Source organism: Neofelis nebulosa, chromosome 2 (assembly GCF_028018385.1).
Source record: "Neofelis nebulosa isolate mNeoNeb1 chromosome 2, mNeoNeb1.pri, whole genome shotgun sequence".
Taxonomy (NCBI): Eukaryota; Metazoa; Chordata; class Mammalia; order Carnivora; family Felidae; genus Neofelis; species Neofelis nebulosa.
Genome location: NC_080783.1, coordinates 117,175,881 through 117,201,582, shown reverse-complemented (window position 1 = coordinate 117,201,582; position 25,702 = coordinate 117,175,881). Strand labels below are relative to the sequence as shown.

Below are 25,702 nucleotides of genomic sequence, written 5' to 3'. Positions count from 1 at the left end.
TTCCCATTTCACTTCCCAGGCATCTCCTCATTTTTAACCACTTGACCCACCTCTTCTTAAGCAACAGGATATAGTAGAAAGAGCACTGAACAACAGTCAAAAGAATGGGCTCTGAGCCAAGTTCTACTAACTTAGGAAGTCTGCAAACTTAAACCGGTCACTTAAACTACATATTCAGTACTGAGAGTACTGGGCCAGACTCAGTCCTCTCCAAAGGCTTCCACCAAGGTATCCCTTTGCAGAGTAGATGTATCAGAAACCAACCAAACCCAGCTCCTTTACTGCTATAACCCAGACTGAGAACATATGCACTATCATCTCCTCTTACTATAAAAGCAGTTACCAAAGTCTATTTTTTTTCTTCAAAATCACTTGAATCTCTTCCCTTTCTCCATTACCATCACCCCTGTAGAGACTCTTTTTCCCCAGGACTATTATAACAGTCTCTACCTGGCCTCTCTTCTTCCATTTTACACTGCATAACTGAAATCCATTTTCCTAAAATATTCATTTACACGTACAATTCTGTGCTTGGGGATTTTTCACTGTAAGTACAAACCAAATTTCCCTGCCTGAGATTTAAGGCCCTCTCCAATTTACCTAACTCTCCAACTTTATCTCGTTCATCTACTTGCTCTGTCCTCAAGACAAGGTGGGCTCAGTTCACTGTTCCATGCCTTAAATGCCTTCTAAATACGCACTGCTCTAATGCCTTCCCCTCTAAATTACCGTTTTCTCTCTTCTCTAAGGTCTAGGTTACCCTAAGTGTAAAATTTCCCCTTATCTACTCACTCTAAACTTCTATATAATTCCAGGGAGTACCTGGCCAGCTCTGTCGGTAGACCATGTGACTCTTGATCTGGGGGTTGTGAGTTCAAGCCCCAGGTTGGGCAAAGAGCTTACTTTAAAAAAACAAAACAAAACAAAACACTTCTATATTATTCTGTATAACAGTACTCCTCACTTGACACTTAGCACCCATGACTTTGTGTTACTATTTCTCTTTCTATGCAAATATTCAGTCTTCACAACAATTATTTTTCTTGATTGACTTGAACTCTTTCTATACCGAGGCCTAACTTCTCATTGGGCAAATACTCAATAAAATGTTTGTTGTTAATGGTAACTACTACCTTGGACAAGTCAAAGTTTCTGGACCTTATTTCCCTACCTAGAAAATGATGACAATATGTAAATTTCCTTTAGGTTCTAAAATGCTGTATGATGGTATACATACTACTTTGCAGTTGTTATTTGTTTTTCACATTTTTTCTATATACGTATTTATGTATATATAACTATTTCCCATTTAACACAGAACATGAATTCCCGAGGGGCTGATTCTCCTACTATCTGTTTATTTACTGGGGTAACACGTCCTTGGCATCTCCTTAGAGCATTCTGTCCAAATTCCAGTACACAGCAGGTATTCAGGAGAAAGGAATTCAGTCTCAACCTGGCAGCTAACATCAAGAGAAATTTGTGTAGACAATTTTTTCATCTTAATTTCCATAATGAACTGGCATATTACAAAAAACTTCAAAGATGATGTGAGAGAGAAGGAATTTAATGTTAAAATGAGAGGTCACCTTGTGCCAAACAGCTAGGAATTTATTTTAGGCAACCAAAGAAACTAGGATGCAGCAAATATTAAGTCTAACTTTCAAATTCTATTTTCAGGATTCTGAGGAGTATGGGAAGTCTGTATCCCCAGTCACTAAACACGACCAAGTATTCTTCATGTCAGATAATTGTGTCCTTAGTAATGTCCGGAAAACTTCAGAAAATGAATGAGTACTCTAACACTCAGCCAGGTGAGCTCTTAATTCAAAGAAGATGTAAGCAAATGCAAAGGAATTCATAAGAGCAGGTAAGTTTTAAAAATAAATGAGAACTCGCTGTCCAAAATATTTTTGTTAGCAGCACGATAGAATGAAAGACCATTGTCTTCCTCAATTCTTCACACAAGACTATCTTCACGTAAAGACCAAGACTTACTCATACTAAAGGCTCAGAGGGATTTTCTTTTCCTTCAATGTCATTTATTAATGATTCAAAGGACAATAGTAGACCAACTCATTTAAAATGACCCTGACTTCTCAAAGAACCATTTTTGAACACAAAACCAATACTTTCAAAGCTGAATTCTATATATGATGTTTTCCAAGTAGGTATGTGGCCTGGAGGCAATTGGGATATAGTCAAGGTACAAGGTTTATAAAGACTTGTAACAGGGTTTTGAAGGATAAGAGGAAACAGACCCTCTTTAACCTATCCTTATTTTTCCATTCCTGTTCCTCAATCCTATTCCATACTGCTAACTCCCCCTATCTTTGTGTCTTTGCTCTCCATCCCACTTCCTGAGCTCCGCCCCGCCACTCCCTCCCCCCACCCCCCCCACCCCTGCCCCCCTTAACCTAAGAACTGTTTGGAGTTTACAAAGTTAAGAGTCTGGTGCTAGGAGCCAGGGCTCATACCCTCTTCCCTGCTAAGTCTCCAAATACAATCAAGGGCCACAGGTAATTTTTCTCTTCCATGGTTTTCCCCGCCAACAGCTCTCCCTTATCAAGACTAGAGAGAAGACATGGGGGTGGCAGGAAGGGCGGGGAGGGGAGGGGTGTCAGTTATTCAAAGAAACTATGCTCATTAAAGCCAACTCAATCAATTCTGCCTAACTATTGAGAGCAAACGTTTTTTTATCTCGGACTTACTTTTCACAGTGTACTCTGGCCTACAACCCTCACACATTTACCCACAACATTCCCAAGTATACTAAATATGTGCTGAAAAATATACTAAATGTGTGCTGAAAAACATTTTATTAAAAAGTTGAGCTTAAGGGACGCCTGGGTGGCTCAGTCAGTTAAGCATCAGGTCATGATGCTCTGCTCAGGTCATGAGCTCGAGGTTCGTGGTATCAAGCCCTATCAGGCTCAGTGCAGAGCCTGCCTGGGATTCTTTCTCTCTCTCTGTCCCTCTCCCCCAACTCTCAAAATAAATAAATAAACTTAAAAAAATAAATGTTAAAAAATTTGAGCTTAACATAACTACAAAAGACAAACTGGATTTGGGATTATCCACTTCAAAAAGGTCCACAATGTTCTGCAGACCAGGAGAAAATCAAGACTGGATATATAAGGTCTGACCATACACAACTGCCAATATTTGACTGCTTTTACCTAAAAACTGCAATTTCATACAGTTCCACTTAATATTTAATTTCTACTCGGCGGGGGAAAGAAGAACTTCTATGAGGCCAAAACGATGTTATATTGGGAATATACCTTCTAGAATTAAAAGCTTCAAAATATTCTGCTGAGATTCAATCTGGTTTCAATAAAAAAAGGGAAGTGTTAAAAGCATATATATGAATGGGTATATCAGCCTTTCTTCTTTAGATGCCAAAGAATTCCTGGTTCTCAGCAGTGTTTATTTAGTGAACAGAGAGGCTGCTTTTTCTCAACAGCCAGTGTCCCATCTCCAGTGAGGGTGTCAAGACCTTGATGACAACAGCAGAATTTGATAGCTAGTGAAATGAGGCTGGCCACAGGAGCACAGTGCCTCACAGATGCCATCAGGATCAATTCCCAGGAGTTTCCTCATTGGATGATATCACCGATCAATTCCCATTTTATTTCTCAGGGAATGTTTGCTCTCATCTCCTGCAGGAAGTTAGTCTTGACTACTCTCACCCAATTATGTGCATTTTATGTAATTTTCAGTGCTGAATCTTTCTTTTATAAGCTCGATTTTTCATAGGGGCCCACTCTCACTCTCCTAATTAAACTAACAATTCACCTACGCAAAGGATTGTCTTTATTTTTTTATTCATTAACCATTTAGTCACTAACAGTTACTAAATGCCTACCATGTATGAGTTACTGTGGCAAGCCCCAGGAAAAATACAAAGATAAAAGACACTTCTCTGCTGTCAAGGAGCTCACAGTGTAGTAGAAGTGGCATGCCAAGGGCACAAATAAGCAAAAATACAAAAATATACAACTACTACCAGACAAGTATGGATAAAATGACAGGAGAATCCAGAAGTGGGGACTCTCCTGTTGGAGAAAAAAAAAACAGGAAAGTTTTCATGGAAGACATGCTTTAAACTGGGGCTTTAATGGGTAGGATATTTTTTCACAGGACAAGTGAAAAAGGCAATGGAGGAAAGAGGCTTAAAGATTAGGTGAGTAAATGGATTAGATCTACGTGTAGATGGATGAAAAACAATGTTGAGAGAAAAAGTTGCAAAGGGATACATACAGTTCAATTCTATTTATGCAAGATTTCAAAACAAAACTATATGTTGTTTATGTATATATAATACATTAAAAATATAAAGTATAAAACATGAAATTGAATGATACATAGCAAATCAGGCCAGTAAGCATTTCCCAAGAACGAAAAAAGGGGAAAGGATGCAGAGGAGGCCTTAGCTACATCTAACATTATATCTTAAAAAGAGTAAGAGATCCAAGACAAATATGACAAAATGTTAATATCCATTAAATTTCGGTTATGGGCTCAAAAATGTGTTAGTTTTTTTCCCCTGGACTTTTCTAAATATTCAAAATATCTCATTACTCAAAATTTTGAAATTAAGAAAGGGCCAGGTGACTGGAAGAATACTGGAGTCATTAACCCAAACGTAACAGTCAGGAGCAAGATGGTTTCCCTAAACTTTCAGGGAACACTCAATCAGTTCAGCTCTAAACTGAATGGGATGCTTAATATCCAGCAGTGTGCACAAAAGGCACTCAGACCAGGGCGGGGCGAAGGCTGACAGATAAGGACAAGAAGGAAGTTTTTATGGCCATCCTAAATCAGACATCTGAGGGAAGTGACAACCACGCTCCCACACAACATAAATGCCGGTGTTACCAAGTCATCTCCCCAAAACAAAGCCAAGGAAACTTCCAGTTACATAGGAATTCAGATGAAGACTCACTGTGAGTAGTTACTCTGTGCCTTCTCTCCCTCCCCCTCCCCCAAACACTCACAAACAAAAACAGAATGTACCCTTGCCCACTTGAGAAAGAATTAAGAATTGGCAGCTCTGCCAAAGTGGACGGTTTCCAAACCCAGACCCGTCTCCGGAGAAGATGGAGACAGAGCCTACAGAAAAGAGTAAAGAAATCACAACTCAGTTAAGTTTTGAGGAAGACTTATCAATGGAACGTATCCATCCTTCCACATCCCCTTGTGTCCCAAGTTCCCCCAAGGGAATCTAAGGACCTCCAAGATATCCTTCTATCCTGTTTTTCTCCAGCAAAATGACTACAATACAAAAAAACCCAAACTCTCACTTAGCACTTTAAACCCAAACAATTTCCTTTCACAAAAACCCAATGAAGGGGCACCTGGCTGACTCAGGCGGTAGACCATGCAACTCTTGATCTGGGGGCTGTGACTTCAATCCCCACACTCGGCCTAGAGCCTACTTTAAAAAAAAAAAAAAAAAAAAAAAAAAAAAAAAAAAAATATATATATATATATATATATATATATATATATATATACACACACACATACCCAAAGAAATTAAAAACACAGGAAAGGAAGATTTAGAATACAAGTATAATGTCAAATCTTATGTTTTTTTAGTAAAGATAAATATAGTTTTTGGAGGTAACCAATTTGTTAGAGCCCATTTCTTCTACCAAAGTTTCATTGGCACAATTTAAAATTAAGTTTAAAAGAAAACAACTTGAAGGGAACTTTAGCAGGAGAGAAAATTACATCTGCACACTCAATAAAACAAATACCTTGACATTCTTCTACATCTGAATCATTACAGATGAATAATCCTAACATCCAATTCATTCCACTCCAGGGCACCCAACTGCCCCAGGTCAAAAGTCCCTATTCTCCCAGGTACTCTCAGGGCAGACCTTCCTCAGTCAGACCTGGGAAAATACCACTGTTCACTTTGGACTGAGAAAAACAACAATGGACTTGAATGTCTTCTAGCACAATGCAGTGTGGCAGGACATAACAAACACTGGAATGGGACGTGAGGGAATTAGAGAGGTGAAATGACATTTATTAACCACCAACCACATTACGGCCACTGAAGACTGAATTCCAGAACAAACTATCACAAAACTACTTCTGTGATCCTGAGTAAATCTCAAGTATTCCCTTTGAAAATGAATGAGAAACAGTTCCTGTAGTTCTCAGATTCTAGGAGTCTACAAACAGGATCATTCAGTAACAAACGTGTTACTGTTAAGCATAATGAAGGTATTTAAAAAGGCTTTTGCTTTGTTCCTCTCCAATGCACCCCCTACACCACTGACAAAATAATCTTTCTAGAACATGAAACTTTATCACCCGATGTTTAAAAACCCTGAAATGCTCATCATTTACTGCAGCACAAGCTAAAGCTGTCCCAAGTTACCTGAAGAAGTCTGGCTGTTTCGTTCCTTCAAGCTTTTGTTCATGCTGTTTGCTCAGCCTGCTCTCCCCGTCTTCCATAGTGTACACCCTTAACTCATCTTTCAAGACTCAGCTCAAATGTCATCTCCTCTGGGAAGCACTTTCCAACCTCTGCATGCCCAAGGCAGAACAGACCTTTAGGCCCTTAGAATCCCCCCTACATACTTCTATTGCAGCAACTACCACACTTCATTACATCTATATATTTATGCATCTGTCTCCTCCCCCTGGACCCATAAACTCCTTGTAGGTAGAGACCTTGTCTGACTCATCTGTTTCCTCGGTGCCTAAGACAGTGCTTACAAGGTAGGAGGCATTCAAAGGATGCTTGTTGGAGTCGGGGAAGGAAGAACAAGGAAGAAGTCCATTAAAATGGCCTAAAGCCTACAGAATAGTGTATTAGTGTATCGTTACCACTATCTCTGGCCTTTTGCTCTTTTCCTAAACTCTAGTCGTCAGAGAGCTTATTCATTCTCTTGGCTACAGCCACTACATCCATGCTGATGCACCACAAAACCACACTTGCAACTGTACTAACCTCGTCCTCCACCAGCTTCAGGCTCATCTCTAGGCACTAGAAGAGCTTTCACTTGGACGTTCCATTACCACTTTATATCCGATACCTCTGACGCTGAACTCATCAAATTCCCCCCCAAAATGAGGAAACCTTCCTACCTTCCTTATCTCAATGTCTCAGAACCCAGGCTAAAAAACTTGATGGATCACTCTCCATCTGCCACATCCAGTCCTCACGGATTTCAATTTTTCCTTCACAATCTCTTTTTCCCCCTTTTCTCTCCTGATCGCACCCTCTACAACTCTAACTCAGGTCTCATCACCTCACACACCCCGGGTGGCAATCTCCCTTCCCTCCCAGCCAATCTGGTTCCTACTATCGTATTAGTATCCTCCTCAAAAATTCATAGTGCTTCACTATTTTCTATCCTTTAAAATCTCAACTGATAAGCCTGCCTTATAAGACCCCTATAAAACACAGCTCCAAACCAACCTAAGCACCTCATGTCACTACTGTTCACTGATACTCAGGACAGTCTCATCACTGCCCCAAGAACACCCAAACCTGGTCCAGGCTTTTGCTTGATCCCTCTCAGCTCCAAATGAAATGGTTTTGTTGTTGTTATTTGCTTCACCTTCACCCCTTGTAACTGACACAATTTTCTTTTTTTAAGATCTGGAATAAGTTACAATTTCTCTGTGATATTCATAACTACCTGAGCGCTCTTCCCCAAGTACATTCTATGGTATGAGGTCTGTACTATGCAATCAATAATATAATTTCAGATTTTCTGGGGTGCCTGGGTGGCTCAGTCAGTTAAGTGTCCAACTTCGGCTCAGATCATGACCTCATGGTTCATGGGTTCGAGCCCCATGTCAGGCCCTATGCTGACAGCTCAGAGCCTGGAGCCTGCTTCATATTCTGTGTCACCCTCTCTCTCTGCCCCTCCCCTGCTTGCTCGCTCTCTCTCTCTCTGTCTCTCAGAAATAAATAAAAACACTAAAAAAATCTTTAAAAATAATAATTTCACATTTTCTTTGTTTCATCTGTCTGGCATAATAGAGGCTCAACAGGTATTCACTCCTCCTTATACCCCTTACTCCCAACTAGATTGCAAACTCTCCAAAGGCACAAAATCGTCATTTTTCCTAATCCTCTGCAGTAACCAGCATAAAACTAAACTCAAAGCAGGTCACTAAAAATAACAGCTTAATAATTTTCCCTATCCAAAACTATTTCTTAGAGGAAATAAAAAGATGAGACATAATCCTAAAAAACACAACTGAAAATAATCCTGAACTAAACTGTATAAATTAAGATTCCTGACTTCCACCTCTGATTTCCACTCATAAATACTACAACTCCTGACTCAAGAAGTAAATAATAATCCTGTGCTCATGACATCATAAGCACATAGTTTGGTAATGACTATGAGAAGGTAGGGGGAAGGCAGGGGTGGGGAAAGGCAGTGGTGAAGGCAAGCAAGTCAACTGAAAGAACATGTTGCAAGAACAGCCGTGTGATTTTTTTGTTTATTACATGTGGACACTGCTCCCCATATCTTTTTTTTTTTTTAATTGGCCAGATTTTCAAACAAGTTTACTTCAGGAGGAAAAACCTGACAGATTATTAGCAGAGCTGATATCTGGAAAAGCTTCTACAAAGCCCAAGTCCTTCGAAAAAGCTACCTTCATTCATCTTCAACAAGGCAACACAACACGATAGGATTCCTCCAGATACACCGTGAGCGAGGACTCATTCTGGCTACAACATAGGCATCATCTATAAATCACTCTCAGGCATAAGGTAGACAGCTTAAGTGGCCATACTGGACTTGCACAGATTTTGAAAAGAAATTCATCTTCATTAACATACTCAGTATAGTCCAGTCTTAACTATCCATTTTAAAGGATTTCTGAGGAAAATCTTTAAACCAAGGTGGACTCTTCTTTGCCATCAATATACCCGCCTCACCATCAGGTAACATAGGCTTAGGAATGCAAATTCATTATCAGCATTAGTATGATCCTCAACAACATTGAAATAAATCTGGTTTATGGGGTGCCTGGGTGACTTAGTCCAGTAAGCATCCAACTCTTGATTTCGGCTCAGGTCATGATCTCATGGTTCCTGGGATCAAGCCCCACATTGGGCTCCATGCTAACAGCACAGAGCCTGCTTAGGATTCTCTCTCTCCCTCTCTCTCTGCCCCTCTCCAATTCTCGCTCTCTCTCTCTCTCTCAAAATAAATAAACTTTAAAAATAAATAAATAAAACAAATCTGGCTTAAAAAATAATGCATTTTCAAACCAAGAAATTTCCATATTAAGTTCTGAATTACATATACTAGTGTGCCCTACAATAGCAGAGATAACTGAAAGTTAAATGCACCTAAAACATAACACTGTCCTTACCATAAGCTCTTTAGGAGAATCCAGCCATAACCCACAAGCCAGTACAATAAGAGACAGGCACAAGCAGAGCTCAGCATGATGAGTAAGGTGTATGGACACAAAAACTTCTACAAGGAATCCTGTCTCCTGGATGGTCCCTTTACACCAAGATGGTCCAGGAGAGAAACTGAAGTTACAATGTACCGGTGGCTGCCTGACTCCTTGTCCCTGAGTTCCTGGACTAGAAGGCTCAATACTTCTCACTAAATCCATCCTTTGTTCAAGGACCTACAATGACTCTATTGACGCTTCCATCAACACCCAACAGAGTCTGGCCTCTGAGTCCCCTCCACCCTCTTGCCTGCTCTACCCATGACTTGACCACCCACATTCTCTCCAGCCCCTCTCATTTATTCCCCCAACAAACACAGCTTAGTCATTCACATCATCACTGCACACTGTACCTTCTATACTTTCTGCCTGGAAGATCTTTTATTTTCTTTTACTCCTAACACAGAATAGCTATTTCATTTACTTGAATGCTCACATATATCTCATAGATAAGGACAGACAACTGTCCAAGATCACAGTCAAGATTTGAACCAAGTTTGATCTAACTCTATTGGCCATTCCTCTTTATAACTCTAATCCATAGCCTCCAAGTCCATTTCACATTTTGCTGATTCAGGGAGTGCCTGGGTGGGTCAGTCGGTTAAGCGTCTGACGTTGGCTCAGGTCATGATCTCATGGTTCATGGGTTCAAGCCCCGCATCAGGCTCTGTGCTGACAGCTCAGAGCCTGGAGCTTGTTTTGGTTTCTGTGTCCTCTTCTCTCTCTGCCCCTCCCCTACTCTCTCTCTCTCTCTCTCTCTCTCTCTCTCTCTCAGAAATAAACATTAAAGAAAAAAATTTGTTTTAATTTTGCTGATTCAGAAATCTTTCCTAATTGATCTCACGGACTCTTACCTTGTTACTTCAAGTTTTCTAGCCTCTACATACTCCATTTGTAGCACATTAAACTTGCTTTCATTTACATGTTGTGTTCTAAATGTTAAAGCTTATAACAGTATGACGTCCCTTTTTATATACCCGTTGTGATGGGTATATAGAGTCCTGTCCCAAGGGCAAGGACACCCATCTTTATATCTTTTCTATATTCCCAAAGTCCACCACTGGAGTTTGGAGACAGCTTTCTCCACAAGAGTGCTCAATCATTATTCAGCAAGTATTTCTTACTTAAATTTAAAAAAAAAAAAAAAAAAAAAACTTTCTTCTATTATATTAAAAAATCTACTGAATTCAGGCATTCATAAAACTGCCCTGAACGTTTATTCCAGTTACACAGAATTTAATTCTCTGAATTTATTGGGGGCTGATGAGAAGATTTCACAGCTCCTAAGTTCCCACAGGGAAGACATTGCTGAAGGCCACCTCAAAAGCACTGTCTCAGGATTTTCCCTCGAGGGGATTGGGGGTAAGAAGAGGAGGTGCTCCTTACAAGAAGCCTTACAAGAATCTGCCAGAATCCATAGCATGCTTAAGCCATGCTTGAGAAGCTCTAAAACTTTCACAAGTGGCACTTAGTATCCCCATAACAATCTGAAAATTTATTTTTAATACTGTTATTCCATCATAATTCGCTCAGTTACATATATTGAATCAAAAACCCAAACGATGCCTTCTGCAAAATGGGAATAGTGGTAGACTACTAGGCTGCCCTTTGCTTATTCCTAGGTTTATTCAACTGCTTCAATCCGCAGCCCCATCCCATCCCACCAGCCACAGAATAATAAGTGTAGAAGTTGATATAAATAGATATAAACATACTTTCTGCCTGGAAGTTCTTTTCTCTTTGTATACTTCTAATAAAGAATAACTATTTCATTTGCCTGAATGCTCATACATACTTTATAAATAAGAATGTAGAAGTAAATTGTCCAAGGTCACATAGTAAAAACCATAATCAAGATTTGAGCCAAGTTCTATCTAACTCCACAGGTCAAGCTTCTTTAGGACTCTAATCCATAGTCTCCAATTCCATTTCCAATTTTGCTGATTCAGAAATCTTCCCTAATTTATCTCATTGACATAAATAGAATTTCCCAGACATCACTAATACTGGCATCAACCGACTCACAAATTAAAACAATGATTAATAGTCAAAGAGGGTGTGTGTGGTTTTTAAAAATGTGATGTTACCCTCCAAATTAAATCTTTTTTCAATAGGGGTCCCAAAAGACGGAGATTAAGGATCGAAAGCTTCAGGAATATTTCCAAGTTGTTGGTGACACAACTCTATCAAGTCCAACTAACAATTACCATTCATTATTGTTCAGCCTGCCTTATACAAGTCAACAGACAACCCTTTCTTTGGCAAAGGTTTACTTTTTTTTCCACAAGGGAGTCTTTGGCATTAAATGAAAGGGATAAGTCAAGTGAGGCAACAACAAAAAATTAGTAATGGTTTGGAAATTATCGTCTTTCCATCTTTCCTTCCTGCTTGAATGCTTAATGCCCAAAGTGGATATCTGTTCAATTCTAAATTATTCATGTTAGTGGATAATTATCGGCAGAAAGATGCTGATAATCCAGAATGGAATAAAATCGAAAAGTAATCTATTTCAGTTTCGGAAGATCTTTTCAGCATATTTACTTTCTCAATTATTCCTAGCATGAGCTAATATTTGTATTTATCTGTGATCACTAAGTACATAGTAACTGGCCACTTACTCAGGAGGTACTCTGAGACATGCCGGGTAGCTAGTGGAAATTAGAACAAGACTGGTATTCAGACGCCAGATGAGCAACATCAATTTCATTTATTTTACAGTTCTGTTCAGCCTTCAAAATATCAATAGACTAGCAGAGCAGGTTGGATACTAAACTTTAAAAGAACTGTTCAGAAAAACAATGAGGACAAAGAGTATAATATATTCGTTTGTAAATTACGCACAGCAAACGTTTAATTACAAGTGTGAGTCTCCCAAGTCACCCAGCAGAAGTCCCTGCTGTCTTCTCACCCCACCAGGAATGCAATCTCATTCACTAGGAAGGAAATTTTCTAAATATTTAAAATGTAGGATTTGCTATCCTTTTTGGACTAGCCTTATCACTCCCTCTTGTCCTTTCCCACCTTAGAAATAGATTCTGAAACACAAAAGGATCCAGCCTCCTCCAAGACCTCCTAAATAAATATACTAAGTATGACAAGCCAAAGACTGAAAAATGATCAGCATCTGATTTTTCTAAAAAGCATATTGTATACACAGTTACCAAACTATAACGAAAATAAAAGTCAAAGTCCTGCTAATTCTCGCCTTTGCATTTATGAAAAGGAAACCCCCCGAAGAGTGTGGGTAGACTCTCGTACACACAATTTCACCAGTTCACTTCTTTCAACTTAATTTCTGTATCTGTATTGTGCCCAGAGGAACCACCTAGGTTAGACAGACTACCTAGACAGAGAGGGAGGGAGGCAGGGAGGGAAAGAGACTCGGAAAGACTCGGAGACACTCAAAGCTCTGGTCCTTGTGAGCCGACAAGCTAAAAATACGCCGGCCCAGTAAACAAATCCCATTCCATCCCGACCGGAGCCACACCGTTAACCTAGTAATTATGAGAAGAGGAGTGAGATCACGCAGCCCACGGCTTACTCATCATCAGCTTCTAAAGTTTCCATCGGCTCAGAGCAACTTTTCTTTTTTCTAAAGTTCATAAGCCTGCCCTAGAATCAATCAATCAATCCTTCTCTCTCTCCCCCTCTCCCTCGCTCTCACACTCGCACACTTTTCGCTCCCTTCCTCCATTACTGGACGCACCTCAGTTGGCTCTCTACAGGGAAGAACAAGCTTGTTTTCTTTTCGTTGTACTTTTATACTGAGACTTTTACAATGAACTTTATCCTCCTCCGCGGGTAGGATAGGGGGTAGCCTGCACTCCAACCACCTTAAAACTCCACCATCCCTTCCCGAAAGTCTCGCTGACAACGGAGGACCGTCCACACTGCCCAGCACAGCTTAGGAAGGGAGGCCGGGAACGGGGCCGGGGGGCTAGGAACGCGGGACGCAGGTGAAAGGGAGGAGTAACTGGGGAAAAGGTTGGGACCAAGCAAGGAACAGTCAGGGCGAGGAGAGGGTGACCGGAGGCGGTGGCTCCGGGTGAAATATCATCGGAAAGGAGAAGGGGGACAGTGGAGATCGGAGGGTCAGAGTTTGGGAGTCCTGAAGAGGCGGGAAGGGCGGGAGCAGACGGGGAAGGTGACAGGGCAGGGGGCTCCGTTACCCTCGCGGCTCCCGGGGCAAGGCCCTAGGCCGGGGCGGAGCGCGGGGCCCGGCCGCCTCTCCTCATTCCTCGGCTGTGACCCCGGGGTCCGGCTGGCCCCTCCCCCGACGACGATGGAGGCGGAGGCGGCGGCGGAGACTGCGACCGCGGCTGTTGCTCCGCACAGGATCAGGAGCCGGAGCCAGACGGCACTGATCTGGACTGGCCTCCCCCAGTGGCTTTTTGCCTCCTCCACACCCCGTCGCCACTACGGCTCCGGCAGCTGGTTCGGGATCGGTGGCTTTCGGCCGTCCGGCCGGAAACTAGCGCCAGTTTCCGGCCGGAGCGTGTTGGTGGTGACACCCAAGCCGCCCCCAGGCCTCGCCCCGCCCCGCCCCGTAGCAGCCCCGCCTTTAGTGCCGCTCCCCTGGCTGTGGCCAGTTTGGCGCCTGCCCCGCGCGTGACCCCATGTTTTCCAGGACCGCGTTCCTAAGGCCTCGGGTCTGGAGAGTTCTTGAACCGGAGCTGCAGGAGTGCAGGGTGGGCTCTTGAGACTTTGAGGTAGAGTCAGTTGGCTCCAGCCCTTTGGGGAAAAAGCAGAAAGCAGCGAATAGTTCTGGAAAGGTGAGAGGGGTGATAATACTTTGGAATGAGAACAGTGAAGTTCTAGTTACTCGGCGCAGTCATTCTGGACTGACCAGAGGAAAGTTAACCATACTTCTTCCAGACCAGTCTCTACCCAGTTTTGCAAGTCTCCTTAAACCACTCGTGAAGTGAACATACCCTTCCCTGTGGACATGTCCGCCTCCGACTGTTAGCCCGATGGAAAGAAGTCGAGTATCGCTGTTCTTGATAATGCCCTTTAACAGCATTCCAGCATAATTCAATTTAACAAATACTTACTGAGTCCCTACTATGTGCAAGATACTGTGTTGATATTGGGGACACAAAAATGTATAAGAAGACATAATTCCAGGGGCGCCTGGGTAGCTCAGTCGATTAGGCATGGCATTCCGACTTGGGCTCTTGTAGTGATCTCACTGTTAGTTTGAACCCGCCGTGGGGCTCTGTGCTGACAGCTCAGAGCCTGGAGCCTGCTTTGAAACGTGTGTGTAGGGTGTGTGTGTCTGTCTGTCTGTCTCCCTCTCTGCCTTCCCTGCTTGTACTCTCTCTCTCTCTCTCAAAAATAAATATTAAAAAAAATTTTAAAGACATAATTCCAGGCACCAAGGATCTTTCTTACACTTTAGTAAAACACATGCAACTATGTTTTATGAAACAGAACTCACATGTGTGCTATGTGAGTTACAATGGGCTATGGCTATAAGAGCATAAGCTTTGTTCTTCAAAATATAGAAGCAGACCTTCCATATTTGTTGAATGTATAACTAAATATTAGGAGAGCAGAGCCATTGAATATTGCAATACCTCTTTATGACAAACACAAAATGAGGCCAGCCCCAGCTGTAATCTGACCAAAGAAATCCTGAATTTTAATTCAGATTCCTAACATTGTGGCACCTGATCTGCATATTCAAAATGTTTATTGTCTAAATTGCGCCCATTAGGCCTATTTTAAAACAAACACTGTATTATACTCGACTTTCCCCCTCAGTACTTCCTGAAGTCCTCAGTTTCTAAATGGGAGGGGTGGAGCATAGACCTGTTGGAATTATCCAGCTCAGGACTAGAAAATGGACATCTGAAACAGGAAACTGCCCAGACAGGCAGCTCTATCTCCTGAGGACACCCAGGATTTAGAGTTGATTCAGGGCGGGGCCTAAGGCCATACCAAGGCCAAGCAGATCAGAGTGCCTTGCAGGAGGCACACCCAGGACCAACAGTACAAGTTGGCAAGCAGAGCCACTTGGCCTGGGCTTCAAGCATGCGGGGACTACGAATTTTGGCTACTGTTCAGTGGCAAATTTGAGGAGGAGGGTAGAATGAGACTTGGTCATCTAAGTTGATTCTAACTGAACTCCACTGATCACGGCCACCCTTTGCTGGCTAAATCTGAGGTAGGAGAACAGAGTCACAAAGGAGCAGCCTCAAAAAGCTAAAGCGGTTTTGTTTCACCAAAGTCCTCCCAGGGCGAGGTTATGCTCATCTGTTAACTATTTCTTCCTAGTCTTAATTCCACTACCACTACGTTATTAGAACCAGGTATGGAGTTCAAAGGCACTCTCCACCCTCATTACAAGGCAGGCCTTTACTTGGCAGTGACCACAGAAAGTTTCCAAATTTGAAAGCTGGGCCAAACTCAATTAAGTAACCACACTTTTCACAGGCTTGCCTGGAAATTTAGGGGCCAGGAAGTGATGGGGTTGCAGTTGCTCTGTGCCTGTTTCTTGCTCTGACCGTCCATCACTCATTGTTGTTTGTGTGATTGCTCAATGGGCTGCTTGTTTTGGGTCAGCCCAGGCTGTGTGGGTAGCGGTGTGGTCAGCCAGGATGGGAGCCAAGCCACCTGGGTTCTGGTCCCAGCTCAGCCAGCCCCTAAGCCATTAAGTGACTCTCTTCCTATTCCCACGTGTCAGGTCCTCACCTCTTCTGTAGTGATATGCAGCCATTTGGGCCGTCAGTAAACTGAATATTCAGAAGCAACTGCCTGATGTCACTGTCAGCTGCCAGAACACAGCAGATTATTTTTTGCTGCCAGGTAAAAGAATAGGAAAAAGATGAAGGTAAAAGTGGCAGAGAAAATCCTACCAGTGTACCAACCACACACCCTCATCTGCCATTTAGTACTAAGTTCTCTTCCATCCTAAGGGCATGTTTTTATTTACTCATCTTAGCAATTCACAGAGCTGCTCCAAGGAGTTCCCTGAGCTTTCACTTCACTTTAAGCAAGAACTGAAAATATAGAGCTTTCCATTTCACCGGAGAAACTAAAAGGAAGAGACTGTTTCAACACTGTGGCTAATGGATTGGGGGGGGGGGGGGGGGGGGGAGGGTAATGTTCAGAGAAATCTATTTTGCAGCTCACCAGGGGAAAAAAAAAACAGCAATTGTTTGCATTTATATGCTTTTGTGGTGGAACAGAAAACCAAACCAAAATAACTTCCTTTCCACTACCACCACCGTAATTTAGACCAGTGATGTGGAGTTTCAAAACAACGCACAATATATGCCTAGGAACCTCAGACAGACTAACTCAGAATTTCGGGGACTGAAAACCATGAAACTAAATATTTTTTAAATATCCACAGTTCTTTCTTTTTTTTCTTTTTTTTTTTTTTAGATATAATTGTCATACAACATTATAGCAGCTTCGGTTAACAACATAATGATTCAATATCTGTGTATGTTGTAAAATGATCACATGAAGTCTAGTAAACATCAACACACGTAGTTACAAGTTTTTTCTTGCGATGAGAACTTTTAAGATTTACTCTCTTAGCAACTTTCAAATATGCAATATGGTATTATTAACTGTAGTTGCCATGCTTTATATACAGTCCTGTAACTTGTTTTTTAACTGAAAGTTTGTACCTTGTGACCTCCTTCACCCTTTTCACCCATCCCAACATTCCCCTCTCCTATGGCAACCACCAATCTATTCTCTGTATCTATGAGCTCAACTTTTTTCTTTGTTTTGTTTTGTTTGTTTTGGTGGTGGTTTTCTTTTCTTTTTTTTTGATTCCACAGATAAGTGAAATCATATCATATTTGTCTTGTCTTTGTCTGACTTATTTCACTTAGCATAATGACCTCAAGGTCCATCTATGTTGTCACAAATGGAAAGATTCCATTTTTTTTTTTTTATGGCTGAGCAGTGTTCCTATATATATATATATATATATATATATATATATAGGAACAGATATATATATATATATATATATAACAGAGATTTGCATATATATACGTGTATGTATGTATGTATGCCACAGGTTTTTTTTATTTTTTAAATGTTTATGTATTTTTGAGAGAGCACACAAGCAGGGGAGGGACAGAGAGAGAAGGGGACAGAAGATCTGAAGTGGGCTCCACGCTGACAGCAAAGAGCCCAATGCGGGGCTCGAACTTGCAAACCTAAAGAACATGACCTGAGCTGAAGTCAGATGCTTAACCCACTGAGTTACCCGGGCATCCCATATACCATAATTTTTTTATCCATTCAGCTATCACTGGACACTTAGGTTGTTTCCATGTCTTGGCTGTCGTAAATAATGCTGCAATAAACATAAGGTTCATATATCTTTTTGAATTAGTGTTTTCATTTTCTTCAGATAAATACTGAGAAATGGAATTGCTGGATATGATAGTTCTATTTATAATTTTTTGAGGAACCTCCATACTGTTTTCCATACTGGCTCCACGAATTCAAATTCCCACCAACAGTGCTCAAGGGTTCTCTTTTCTCCACATCCTGGCCAACACTTGTTATCTTTTCTTTTTGATGGTAATCATTCTAACATGTGAGGGGATAGCTCATTGTGATTTTGATTTGCATTTCCCTGATTACTGATGTTGAGTATTTATTCATGTGTCTGTTGGCCATCTGTATTTCTTTGGAAAAAATGTCTGTTCAAATCCTCTGCCCGCTTAACTAATCAGATTATTTTTTTTTTGCTATTTAGTTGTAGGAGTTCTTCATATGTCTTGGACATTAATTCCTTATTGGATAGATGATTTGCAGATATTTTCTCCCACTTAGTAGGTTGCCTTTTCATTATGATTTCCTTTGCTATGCGGAAGCTTTTTAGTGTTTATTTTTTCGTTTGGAGTCAGACCCAAAAAATCATTAAGACCGATGTCAAGGAGCTTATTACTTATGTTTTCTTGCAGGAGTTTTATGGTTTCAAGTCTTAAATTCTAGTCGTTAATTCATTTTGAGTTCATTTTTGTGTATGGCATAAAATAGTGATCTAGTTTCATCCTTTTGCATGTGGTTGTTCAGTTTTCCCAACATTTTTTTTTTTTTTTGAGAGAGAGAGAGAGAGAGAGAGAGAGAGAGAGAGAGAGACGCAAGTGGGGAAGAGGAGCAGAGAGAGAGAGAGAGAGAGAGAGAGAATCTTAAGCAGGCTCCACACTCAATGTGGAGTCTGGTGTGGTGCTTGATCTGACAACCCCAAGATCGTGACCTCGGATGGTCAACTAACTGAGCCACCCAGGCGCCCATCCCAACATTTATTGAAGAGACTGTCCTTGCCCCCATTCCATGTTCTTGCCTCCTTTGTCATATATTAATTATCCATGGATGTATGGTTGTCTTTCTGGGCTCTCTATTCTGTTCCATTGATCTATGTGTCTGTTTTTATGCCAATACCTTACTGTTTTGATTACAACAGTTTTGTAATATAGTTTGAAGTCAAGGAGTGTGATGCCTCTAGCCTTGTTCTTCTTTCTCGAGATTGCTTCAGCTCTCTTCAGGGTCTTTTGTGGTTCTACACAAATATTAGGATTGTTTTTCTATTCCTGTGAAAAATGCCACTGGAGTTTTGACAGGATCGCATTGAATCTATAGACTGCTTTGGGTAAGTATAGACATTTTGCAATATTAATTCTTCTACCCCATGAGCATGGAATATCTTTCTGTTTGTGTCTTCTTCAATTTCTCTCATCAATGTCTTATAGTTTTCAGTGTACAGGGATTTCACCTCCTTGATTAAGTTCATTCCTAGTATTTTATTCTTTTTGATGCAGTTGTAAATGGGAGTGTTTTCTTAATTTCTTTTTCTGAGTGTTCATTGTTAGTGTATAGAAATGCAGCAGATTTTTGTATATTGATTTTGTATCTTGCAACTTTACTGAATTCATTTTGTTAGTTCTAACGTGCATGGTTCTTATAAAGTTAAACACATTTCTACCCTATTATCCAGCAATTCTACCGGGTATTTACCCAACGGAAATTAAAACATATATCCCAAAAAAGCTTATACATGAATATTCAAAACCACTTTATTCATAACAGGCCCAAACTAGAAACATCTCAAATGTCTACCAACAGAAAAAAGAGGCAAATAAATTGATCAAGGAATGGAACACAAGTTAAAAAAATGAACTCCCTGTAAACACAACAACATAGATAAATCTCAAATCATTTGTTGACCAAAAGAAGCCATTTATATGAAATTTGAGGATAGGCAAAAGTAATAGATAATAATAGAAATAATACCATGATAATAGAAATACTAGAAATCAAACCATGATTGCCTTTGTGGGGTGTGGGGATTGAATAGTAAGAGGGCACAGAGGAACTTTCTAGCATGATGGAAATGTGCTATATCTTGTTGTTACAATGTACACATGTACATCAAATTGTATACTTAAAATCTGTGAATTTTATCTCAACTTTAAAAAGAGAAAACAAATATCCTGGCTTCCTTTGTAACACTTGACCAGGTTATAAATTTACATTTACTTGTGGATTATTTTATTGATATTTGCTTCATCCATTAGATTGTGAAGCTCTATAAGTTCACCATTTTATCTTAGTATGTAGCACAGTGCTTGACCCATGGTAGCCATTCATTAAATATTGAGTGAATGAATAAATGAATGGACAGTTGAGAGCCGCTGCTTTGGGAGCACATATCAGACTCCTTTTATAGAGTCACATCCAGACTCCTAATAGTATAACTGGGTCTCTGTATTCCTAGGCCCTCTATCTGTGCATCGTTGCTAGATTATGCTTCCTAAAATATTTCATTGATATTTTCCATCCGCCCTTTTCCTCCTGGCTTATAGAACCCTGATTATGTTCAAGTAGCCACCCTTCAGTACATAACCATGGGCTTCAAGGAGAGATTCGCTCCAGTGGAGGACTAGAGGCTGAGTGGGAAGGAGATGGGGAAACACTGATAGATCTAAGCCAATTATGAGGTTCCATTCCCCTTGTCAGTGCTTGGTTTAGGCAGGTGATAAAGTTCTGACCAATGTGAGATTCAAGGAAATCTGCTTGACCTTCTCAATCTTAAAAAGAGACTCAGAGAAATAAGAAAAGATTCTCTTCTGCCGCTGAATCTTGTTGAATCTGGAATGGCTGTTCCAGTTAAGGGACAAGCTGACATACTAAGGATGGCTGAGCAAAAAGATGAAAGGAATTTGGGTCTTGGGCAAACTGCTGATTTAGCCAATCCTGAGTGGTCTTCCTTGAAATATTTATTATATGAGATAATAGATCTTCCTTATTGTTTAAGCCATTTTGAATTTAGTTTTTCTATCACTTGTAACCAAAAGCATCTCAACTAATAAAAACCCATCAACAGCTCCTCAATATCTATAGGATGAAGTCAAAATTCCTTTGTCAGCCCTGTAAGATCCTACACAACCTGACCCCAGACTAGTCCTAACTCCAGAGTGTGGCTTGCTAATTTCCGTCTCTACATTCGTGTTCTACATCCTTTAGCACCACTGGTGTGCTGGTAAATACTAACAACCAGCTTTCCAGGAGGAAAAAATCCTGAGTTAGAACATTTACCAATTTCCATGGTGTAAATATTCCTGCCCCTGACAATTTCATGCTACTAATGTGATGTCACTGAACACAGAATTGGACAAGAGATGTGCGATCAAGTGCAAGCCAGTAAGAACACACAACCATGTTACCACTCAACTTTCTCTCTTCGGTCCATAAATGTTCTCCCTAGAGTTCAAGGCCCAACCCGTATAATCTCCTTTTAAAGACTTCCTATAAAATCCCAAGCTGTGAATGTCTTTACCAATTGGAATCTGAGAGTTGGGTTGAATTGTTAGTTTTCACAGGTATTTACCAGTAAGTCAGCTATTTAATCAATTAATGAAAAAACCTAGGAATAATAAAATAGCCAGAGAGAAGAGTTCAGTGACACTGTTTTTAAAGGGTTCCTAGCATTAGGCATTAGGAGGACTTTCTGCTAGAAAGTCCCTGCTGCCAGGCCCTCTGAACACCAAAGATCACTGGAGGTACTTTGTTGTTAAATAGGACTTATCAGCTCTCAATTATTGCAAGTGCTGGTTCCCAGGAGAGCTGTGTTAGGACGTTATCTAAAGGGCTCTTGGCAAGATTGGGTGTGTTCCTATTCTGGTCCTGACAAATCCCCTGAGGGTGTAAGAATGGGCTTCGTGTAGCCCTCAGAGGCCTACCAATAGGTAGGCAAGGAAGAGAAGCCAGTTCCTGAGGCTTTGAAGAGAGCAGCTGCAACCTTACCTGATCAGAATGCCAGCCAGGTGGGTCAGCTTCATCTCCACTTCACAGGTGACACACCCTCAGGTTTGGAGGAAAAGCAAATAATTAGACAGCCAAAACATTGGCTGAGGCAATGAGGGGAGGCTGGGGAATGGAGTGACTAAGTCACTGTGTCCCCTGACTAGGTCAGCACTGGGAGGCAGGCCAAATTCAGGCTACTGGAAACTGACAGAGCATTCAGGGGATAGAAGATGTTGAAACTGCACCAAACTGCCCCTTTTTATGTGATTCACAGTGCACATTGAGCTCTTTAGGTACTGCATGCTACATTTTTTTTTCTAAATTATACATATATGCTTTTATTCCTGCCTGAGAGAACTCTGTGGTTGAATGACTATATCTAATTGGCATCTACTAGAATCTTCCTCAGTGATGTGCCCTTTGTCACTCTCCAGGTTACCAAGCTGATCAGCATTAGTTCCCACATTACTTATGGTCTATGAACAAGCCTGCGGATCATAGCAACTCCCCACAGAGAAGTAAACAGATGATAGTTTTTTCAGCTGGAAAAAAATCTGGAATTGAAAAGTGTCGCCACGACTTAGGTTACCTTGGGTTACACTTACCCTCATGTGTTAGGGAACCTTCTCAGTTGAGGAAGAGATGAAGCCCTAAAGGCAGAAAAAATTGGTAGAACAAGACCAAGAACTCAGGAGGGACCTATAAATGAGTAAAGTACTATAGAAGCACCCAAGAGAAAAGTGTAAGACCCAAGGGACATTTCAAAAGAAAGCATTGGCTATGGGAAGAGAAAGGAAGGCAAAATTGAAGGGCTGAATAACGAGACCCAGTTAGACAAAGGTCACAAGCACTAATCAGGGATGCTGGCCCTGCCATAATTTCTAAGTGGGCTAGCTCCCCACAGGAGAGCTCTGCTCTTACTTGCCAGTAAAGGATACTGAATAAAGCACCAGACTGCTGGCCTCCTTGTCTAGATCCTCCACAGGAGGGACAAAAGCTCAACAAAATGGGAATTAATACAATTCAGGGAATTCTGTTGATATTTTTAAGCCCCCGCCATGTGTGAGGCATGCAAAGATACAATCATTGCCCTTAGGGAGCTTTCATGAGCAAGACTAGACATTAGTAATCCAAATCATTCTCTGCTTGACACATGTCCTTTACCTTATACAGCAAGAAAGATGGAAGATGATGTAGACTATAAAAAGACAATGTGACCTTTGACTACAGACATTCATTCCTGAAAGCAGCTGAAAGGGCCAATTATTACTGCCCATACAGTACACTTTTTGTTGATTTCCTGCTTCCTGCAAGACTTTCCTTTTGATTTTTAGTTTCTTCCTCCCCTCCTTCACTAGATGATTAGTGTTTACAGGCCCTTATGCAGCAAGTAGCTTCTAACACTCAGAAGGTATGATGGTTACTTAACACCAAAGCACAGCCCAGTGGGCTGGCGTTGCTCTGGCCTATTCCAGTGGGTACCCTACCTGCTGGACAAATAACAAAACTACAGTTAGATTACCATGCAGACTCAGCTTGTCACTAGTGTCCCTGCTTAAACTTAGGCTAGGTGCTTTTGGTTTTTTGTTTTTTAATGTCTGAATCCATTTGTTAATACCTCTGTGTTGAGTCATTGCATCTATTCTCCACAACCACGGTCTTAGCTCATTAACCTCTGACCGAAAGTACTGTAAAATAACTCCACAACTGTTCTCTTGCCTTTAATCTCTCTCTTCTCTTACCACCCTTCAGGCCCTACCTAAAAACTATGGTCTGGTCAATCGTTCCCTTGCTCAAAAGCCTTCAATTGTCCTGTCCTTGAAGAAATATTTATCTACTGCCAATAATAATTATTGTCATAATTATTACTATTATAAGTGCCTGATAATATAAAATAAAATATTATATAATTATAATTACACTTATGTATTGTAATATGTTTATGGTAATAAGTATTATTATTATTATTATTATTTTAAATGTGGTTGGCCCTAAATACCCCTGAGGGACTAAAAGAGTTTAGAGAGACTACACATTCCTTTAGGACCATTGTGTAAACTGAGAAAGAAAATACTGTCATTTAAAGTCCAAACTGAGGCACCTGGGTGGCTCAGTTGGTTAAGCATCCAACTTTGGCTCAAATCATGATCTCCCGGTCCGTGGGTTCAAGCCCCGTGTCATGCTCCGTGCTGCCAGCTCAGAGCCTGGATCCTGCTTCAGATTCTGTGTCTTCCTCTCTCTCAGTAGGTCTCTCTCTCTCAAAAATAAACATTAAAAAAAATGTTAAACCCAAACTGACTATAGATGCTGCCTTTTAAAGGAGATGATGTAATTTATATAACAAAGGAAACGTTCCTCACACTGCCTCCTTCCCCTCACAGAGTTGGAATAAGGGAGAGGTGGCCATTGTAAGCCTCTGTCAGTTCTTCTGAGTCTCAGGATGGGAACTGAAACAGAAGATCCATAATTCAGAAGGACACATCAGTGGGTCCTTGGCTACAATACAATAAGGAAAATCAAATTATAAAAGGGAAGCCCCATGGTCAGGAAAATGAGAAGTCTTTAATGGAAGAGAAAAGACCAAGTAATACAGCAATATAAAACTTCCCCAGGACAAGTGGGTGGCTCAGTCGGTTAAGCGTCTGATTTTTTATTTCAGCTCAGGTCGTGATCCCACAGTTCGTAAGATTGAGCCCTGCGTCGGGCTCTGTGCAGAGCTTGCTTGGGATTCTCTCTTTCCTCTCTCTGCCCCTCCCCTGTTTGCGCACACACACACACACACACACACACACTCTCTCTCTCTCTCTCTCTCTCTCTCTCTCTCTCTCTCTCTCAAAATAAATAAACATTTAAAACTTCCCCATTGCCTCCAAATCTTCAGCAAAGCCTAACACATACACTAATATCCTGTGTGAGGAGTATTTTCTGGGGAAAATTAAAGAAGTTGATTTGTATCTTGGGACAATGTGATGTAAAACAGCAACAGCACACTAGAGATAATAAAATGATACATCCGTTGAACCAATCAGTAACAAGGAAAAGCATAAGGCACACCCCTTACCCCCAGAATCCCTGGAGTCGGGGAGGGGGCTCTTAACCCTACTGGAGAATGGGTTTCAGGCAGTTTCCTTTGAATCTCACTGTAACCTTCACACCAACATAGGTTACAATTCGGTGAAATGTGTGTATTCCCTTTTTACTCTCTCACCCTGTGAGTATGACAGGGGCCCTGTGTGGTACTCTGTGCCCACTATATGAGTACTAAATAAATACATATGTGGTGATGGTATTGATGTTCATTTTTCATTTTCCTTTCATTTTTTTATAAACTTTATTTTTTTAAGTTTATTTTGAGAGAGACAGAGACGGCGTGGGGGAGGGGGTGGGGGTAGAGAGGAGAGGGAGAGAGAGAGGATCCCAAGCAGGCTCTGGTCAGCACAGAGCCTAATGCAGAGCTTCAAACCACAAAGCTGTGAGATCATGACTTGAGCAGAAACCCAGAGTCAGAGACTCAACCAACTGAGCCACCCAGGCACCACTCATTTTCCTTTCATTATAAAGTGGTCTGCTCAGGGGCGCCTGGGTAGCTCAGTCAGTGAAGCATCCGACTCTGATTTCAGCTCAGGTCATGATCTCACAGTTCATGAGATCAAGCCCCAAGTTGGGTTCTATGTTGACAGCACAGAGCCCACTTGGGATACAGTCTCTCCCTCTCCCTCTGATGGCCCCCCACCTCAAAATAAATACATAACTTTAAAAAATAAAATACGGGCATCTGGGTGGCTCAGTAAGTTAAGCGTCAGACTTCAGCTCAGGTCATCATCTGGAGGTTCATGAATTCCAGCCCCACATCGGGCTCTGTGCTGACAGCTCAGAGTCTGGAGCCTGCTTCACATTCTGTGTCTCCCTCTCTCTCTGCCCCTCCCATGCTCATGCTCTGTCTCTCTCTGTCTCAAAAATA

At 41.2% G+C, this 25,702-nt stretch overlaps 1 protein-coding gene across 1 annotated transcript in view; it reads right to left on the bottom strand.

The window, feature by feature from the left end:
• The window catches only part of OTUD7B (OTU deubiquitinase 7B), a 52,033-nt gene extending 38,178 nt beyond the window's left edge, over nt 1-13,855 (bottom strand). The window contains exon 1 of the mRNA XM_058715951.1: nt 13,629-13,855. The gene's annotated coding sequence lies outside the window, so the exon portion shown is untranslated. The remainder of the gene's footprint in view (nt 1-13,628) is intronic.
• Between the last annotated feature and the right edge of the window lie 11,847 nt (nt 13,856-25,702).